Source organism: Ovis canadensis, chromosome 2 (assembly GCF_042477335.2).
Source record: "Ovis canadensis isolate MfBH-ARS-UI-01 breed Bighorn chromosome 2, ARS-UI_OviCan_v2, whole genome shotgun sequence".
NCBI classification, from domain to species: domain Eukaryota; kingdom Metazoa; phylum Chordata; class Mammalia; order Artiodactyla; family Bovidae; genus Ovis; species Ovis canadensis.
The window spans coordinates 248,489,732-248,495,974 of record NC_091246.1 but is presented as its reverse complement, the minus strand read 5'-3'; the positions used below and the strand labels follow the sequence as shown (position 1 = coordinate 248,495,974).

The following is a 6,243-nucleotide window of genomic DNA, read 5'->3' as shown; positions in this document are numbered from 1 at the left end:
CGCATCTGGGGGCCCTGAGACAGCGCCTCTGCGCTGGGCTGCCTTCCCCGAAAGGCTGCTGGGAAGGAAAGTCTGCAGAAGGCAAGAAGCAGGTCTCCCTTCTCCCCTGCCACCCCAGATGGCTGGGCCCCTCTTTGCCTACCCCCTTCCTGGGGAAACCGAGGAGGTTCAGCAGCCCATCCTGGGGCCATGGGCCAGGCTACCCCTCCAGCATCTGGCCAGGTACTGCTCTTGAGACTGTCACCTGCAGCTTTCCTGGGGACAGTGGCAATAGAAATAGAACCCCCCAGCCCCCCACTCCCATACCTGATCGGGAAGGAACGCTTAGGGAGAAAATGACTGTGGGGAGAAGGCAGTGGACGGAGTCAGACGGATGCCGCTGTTCACATGTAAGAGGCAGGCGAGCCTCAGCCGCCTCATCTGGAAAGGAGGATACTGATAGCATCTATTTCAGAGTTTGCAGCGCGATTACATAGGGTCCGGAGCACAGTTCAGTTACCAATGCCACTAACACCAAACAATGAAGAGTCATCCTCTTATTGTCTGCCCCTCCCAGGATGAATACTTAATCTTTATCGCACTTTCTGTGTGCCAGGTATATGCTTCACACTTCACCAGCATTAATCCCTTAATCCTCATTCAAGGCTGTGCCTGTTTTGTCATAAAGAAGAGGCGTCTCGGGCACAGCAGGGCACACAGCAGGTATAAAGGGTGGAGCTGGGATTTAAACCCAGACAGTCTGGCTACAGAGCGGGTGTCCCTAACCACGCTGCCACATACTTGTATTATCTGGTCAGCAGCCTCTTTCCCTTTGCTGTGTCATGAGGAAGGATCAGCATCTTAGACTCGCTGCAGTTGGTTCAGCTCGGCTCGGCATATTCTGATCACTCACAGGTGCCAGGCCCTGTGCTGCGATGGAATGGGAGGCCACAGAGACTTCCCTGGTGGTCCAGAGGCTAAGACTCCATGATCCCAATACAGCAGCCCCCAGGTTTGATCCCTGGTCAGGGAACTAGATCCCACATGCCACGACTTACAGAGTTTGCCTGCCAGGACTGAAGATCACGCATGCTGCAGCCAAGACCTGGTGCAGACAAGTAAATATTTAAAAAGGAAAGGAGGCCACAGAGAGCTCTCAGTCTGTCTCTCTGTCTCTCGGTGAGACAGACACACGAAAATCCACACTAGCAAGTGCTGGGTTCAACGATAGTGCTTCTACAAGGCACCGAGGAGGGAAAGACACACCTGAGGACGGGTTTGACTGAAAGCTGGGTGACTGGCTCAAAGAGAATGAGTGTAAGCTGAACAGGGTCTTGAAGGATGAATAGGAGTTTGCTCGGCCAAGAAGGAGAAAGAACACTCCAGAGAGAGAGAAGAGCATGTGCAAAGGCAAGGGGGCATGAAACCCCATGGGAGGCTCAGAGCAGGAAGTAGGCAGTAAAGCTGGAGCATAAAGAGGGGGAGGGGTGGTGTGAGGATGTTTACAGCAATCGGGTTCTTGACTCTGCAGCTAATGGCAGTCCTTACCGGGCAAGGTTGACAAGCTCCTTTACTTCTCTGAGCTGTGTGGACTTGGACAAGCTCCTTACTTCTCTGAGCCTCTTCATTTTCTATAAATTGGCATACAATAAAAACTTCCCCATAGGACTCTGTGTGTGTGTGTGTGTGTGCACGCGCGTGCATGCCCACACGTGCTCTGTTGCTCAGTTGTGCCTGACTCTTTGCAACCCCTTGGACTATAGCCCACCCGGCTCTTCTGTCCGTGAGACTTCCCAGGTAAGAATACTGAAGTGGGTTGCCATTTTCCCAACCCAAGGATTGAACCTGCGTCTCCCGGGTGTCCTGCACTGGCAGGCGGATTCTTCACCACTGAACCACCTGGGAAGCTCCCCATAGGATTGCAGTGAGCGCGAAATGAAGTAATATCTGTTAGGTTCCTGAAACAAAGTGCTCGATAGATGTGAGTAGTTGTTATTGTTACAATGAGTATGTGTAAAACACATACTTTAAAAAAAAAGCAACAAGCACATCTTCTTAGAGATGGAATCCCAGAAGAGAGGAAGGAACTCAGTGGATCCGACATAATGAATAAACAAAGCTGAATTATTTACACAGTTTTCCTCCCCCAAACTTCAAGGCAAGGTTCACAGTTTTATGTTAAACTCCCAAGAGCATTCCAAACCAGGGAACATGGGAAGAAAGCCAGTGTCTCCAATAACCCTGGAGTTTTGTTTCAAAGCATTTATAGAGTTATGTGTCAATCTGTGCAATTTATCTTTTTAACTTTTTCTTGAAATATAATAAACACACAAGAGAACACAAATCCTAAGCGTACAGCTCAACGCATAGACCCAAAATAAACCTACAAGCATAGCCTAAGCCTAAGAAAAAACATGATAAGCACGACCAGCACCCCGCCCTAGAATCTTCTCTTTCTCACCCCTCCCAGTCACTGCCTCTCCCCACAGGTAGTTACTACTGGGTAATTCTTTAGTTATCCACTTGGAAAGCACAGGTATCCCCTATGTATCATTTTCCTGCCTTAAGGCAGTGCCACAAACCTGGTGCTTTAAAACAACAGAAGTTTATTCTCTCGTAGTTCTGGAGGCCAGAAGTCCAAACTCAAGGTGTTGGCAGAGTCGATTCCTTCTGAAGATTCTTTCGGCGGGGGAGTCCCATTCCATGCCCCTCTCCTGGCTTCTGGTGACTTCTAGCAGAACCCTTGATGTCTCTGGGAAGGTGACTTCTCTTCAGTCTCTGCTGCCTCCACAAGGCCTTTTCCTCTGTGCCTTTCTGAGTCCTGTTTTGTTTTACAAGAACATTCTTATTGGATTTAGGCACCTCCCCGCTCCAATCCAGTCTGGGGCTTCCCTGGTAGCTCAGCTGGTAAAGAATCCGCCTGCAATGAAGGAGATCCTGGTTCGATTCCTGGTTCAGAAAGTTCCCCTGGAGAAGGGATAGGCTAACCACTCCAGTATTCTTGGGCTTCCCAGATGGCTCATATGGTAAAGAATCCGCCTGCAATGCAGGAGACCTGGGTTTGATCTCTGGGTTGGGAAGATCCCCTGGAGAAGGGAAAGGCTAACCACTCCAGCATTCTTGCCTGGAGAATCCCACGAACAGAGGAGCCTGGCGGGCTACAGTCCATGGGGTTGCAGAGAGTCGGACACAACTGAGCCACTAAAACCAGCACAGCACACAGCAATCCAGTGTGATCTCATCTCCATCCTTATTTTAATTATATCTGCAAAGACCCAAATAAGGTCACATTCTGAGGTTTCCAGTGGGCATGAATTTAGGGGGAGATGCTAGTCAGCCCTCTATGCCCTACAAGCCTGCAAGCCCCAGCCAGGCCAGGGGTGTCATTTGTGTTCCCCAGAACCTGGAATCTAAGAGCTGCTCACGAAATGCTGGCTGGACAGATGAATAAGCAACACAGCCTCACATCAGAGGCACCAGCACTGCACACCCGACACGTGGCGGGTGGTCAGTAAGTGATGGATGAGCAGATGAGCTCTGAACATGGGTTGGGAATGAACACAGAGGGTAGCAATGACAATAGGGGCCATTCACTGGGCACTTAGTGCTCCCTCGTTTCTGTGCCAGGCTCTGCTTAATCTCATGTTACATATAAGGAGAGAGACCACACGTCCCCGTGTACATGGGACAGCCCCAGTTTGCGGTATTGTCCCAGCACTCTCCTCTGATGCCGCAGATAAGGCCACTGAGGCTCTCAAAGGTCCTGAAGGGTTAAATTCAGTACCTGATTTGCACACTCACTCAAAGGCTCTGAAGCCCTTGCCCTCAACTGCTAGTAGTGGTGGGGTGTGGATTAGGAGGGGCTTTCCAGGCAGCTCAAGGGTAAAGAATCCACCTGCCAATGCAAGAGACGCAAAAGACGTGAGTTCGATTCCTAGGTCGGGAAGATCCCCTGGAGGAGGAAATGGCAACCCACTCCAGTATTCTTGCCTGGAAAATTCCAAGGACAGAGGAGCCTAGCGGGCTACAGTTCCTAAGGTACCAAAGAGTCAGACAAGACTGAGAGACGAAATACACACACACCCACACATGGATTAGGAGGGGTTGCTTGGCAGAGATAAGCTGATGTCATCCAGCCATCTCTAAAAAGAGGTCACAGGGTGAACAGTTGTCCTCCTGGGACTGCAGGGCCAGCTCCTGCCCTGCTCCCATTCAGCGATCGTGGGGAGAAGAGGTGCCCGGTAAGAAAGAAAGGAGAGCCTGGAGGACCCCTCTGGAGGACACGGACAGACTTCCCAGATAGAGGACAGAAAGACAGACTTCCCCGTAGCCAGGCAACCCTGCAGGAGAAAGGCCTCTACAGGAGAAAGCCCCCCACCCCCAACCCCTGCCCAGAGATCACTGCCCACTTCTCCCTGCTGCCCAGGAAAAGCAAGCCTGCGGAAGAGACTGGGAAGCTTGTGAACACTGGTAGGAGGTGAAATCTCCATCCTTCTCCCCAAACTCCTCCTCCAGACTCCCCATCTTGGTCCACAAACTGCACCCACACAGACAGGCTACCTCATTGGCAGGGCCCAGTGCAAAGTGAAAACGCAGAGCCTCTTGTTTAAAAAATTATTAACACCCTCAGGACTGTGGCATCAGGGCATTGAACCAGCCCCGGGCCCTTGTGAGTACGGACCGTGCCCGTCACAAGCCAGTGAAGCTGGCCCTGCAGCCACCCATCACCTGGGCTGGAAACCAATCGTCCTTGGCCTCTCCCCTCCCAAGCCCCACCCAATAGACTCAAGTTCACCAAAAGGCTGCCCCTGCTTATCCCAAATGCCATCCCTCTGATCGAAGCAGCACTTTTCACCTGTGGACAAGAGCACCCATTCAAACAGCTTCAAGTCTCACCTGCTGTGGACCCACGCTCCCCTCTGTAGCCACTGACAGCTCCCTGAAGACCAGTCTGACTCTAACACCTCCCTGCCTCACACCTTCAATGGCGTCTGCTGTGAACTGAGTTGGTTGCATGGTGGTAAAGAATCTGCCTGCCAACACGGGAGACACAAAAGATGTGGGTTCAATCCCTAGGTTGGGAAGGTCCCCTCGTGCAGGAAATGGCAACCCGCTCCAGTATTCTTGCCTGGAAAATCCCATGGACAGAGGAGCCTGGTGGGCTAGAGTCCACGGGGTCACAAAGAGTCGGACATGATTGAGCACACACATAGACACATGTGAACTGAATTGTGAGTCCTCTCTGCACCCCAATTTCATGTGTTAAAGCTCTAACCCCCCAATGTGACTGTATTTGAAAATAGGACCTTTAGGAGGTAACACAGATTGAATGAGGTCATAAGGGTGGGTTCCCTGATCCAACAGAGACACGGGAGACGTTGCCTCTGTCCCCTCCCCAGCGCAAGCACAGAGAAAAGGCCACGTGAAGACCAGGGAGACACTGGCCGCCTCCAATCCAGGGAGAGAGCCTCACATGAAACTGATGGGTGCCGCCTTGATCTTGGACTTGGGCCTCCAGAGCTGGAAGCAAACCAATTTCTATTGTTTAGGTTACTGAGTCTGGGGTGTCTTGTTATGGCATTCTGAGCTGACACAGCTCCCCTCTGTCTGAGCACTGGTCACGTCTCTGTGGCCCTGCGTGGACAGGACCCACTTCTCCAGGTCATCTCCTTCTCCTTTTGAATATTTATTTTTATCTGTTTGGCCACACCTGAGTCTTGGTTGCAGCACTCAGGGTCTTGGATCTTCATTGTGGCATACGGGACCTCAAGTTTCGGGGTGTGGGATCTAGTTCCCTGACCAGGGATCGAACCCCAGCCCCTTGCATGGGGAGCCTGGTGTCTTAGCCACTGGACCACCAAGGAAGTCTCCAGATCACCTCCCTTCCTGTCTCTGGGACTTTACAAGCTCTCTCTCGTCTGGGTCTTCCAACAGGCTCCTCCTCTGCTGGAAATAGCCTTCACCTCTGCGTCTGGCCAACCCCTGCTCGTCTTTCAGTCCAGCTTAGAAGTGAATTATCTTTGACCTGCCCCACCCGTGAGCAGCAGAGGAGGAACCCTCCTTCTTGCCCCTATAGCCCCTTCCATGCTCCCCCTCTTGTCTGCAAGACTCACTCACATCACTCCATATTTTGGGCCTCCTGCCTGCCATCGTAGTTGAGGACCTCCATGAGTACAGAACTTACTCTGCTTAGCCCTCTGTCTAAAGCTTCTGCTAGTCTCTTGTCCTTCATGGCTACACAGGAAGTTTGAGGCCAAAAAAGAG

At 51.7% G+C, this 6,243-nt stretch overlaps 1 long non-coding RNA gene across 1 annotated transcript; it reads right to left on the bottom strand.

Moving 5' to 3' along the window:
- Positions 1-1,951: 1,951 nt before the first annotated feature.
- On the bottom strand, positions 1,952-6,243 carry LOC138434386 (uncharacterized). Its single transcript, XR_011254764.1, has 2 exons — positions 6,164-6,243; positions 1,952-2,899 (listed from the first exon to the last, which is right to left on the bottom strand). It is a non-coding gene; the product is annotated as an uncharacterized lncRNA (long non-coding RNA).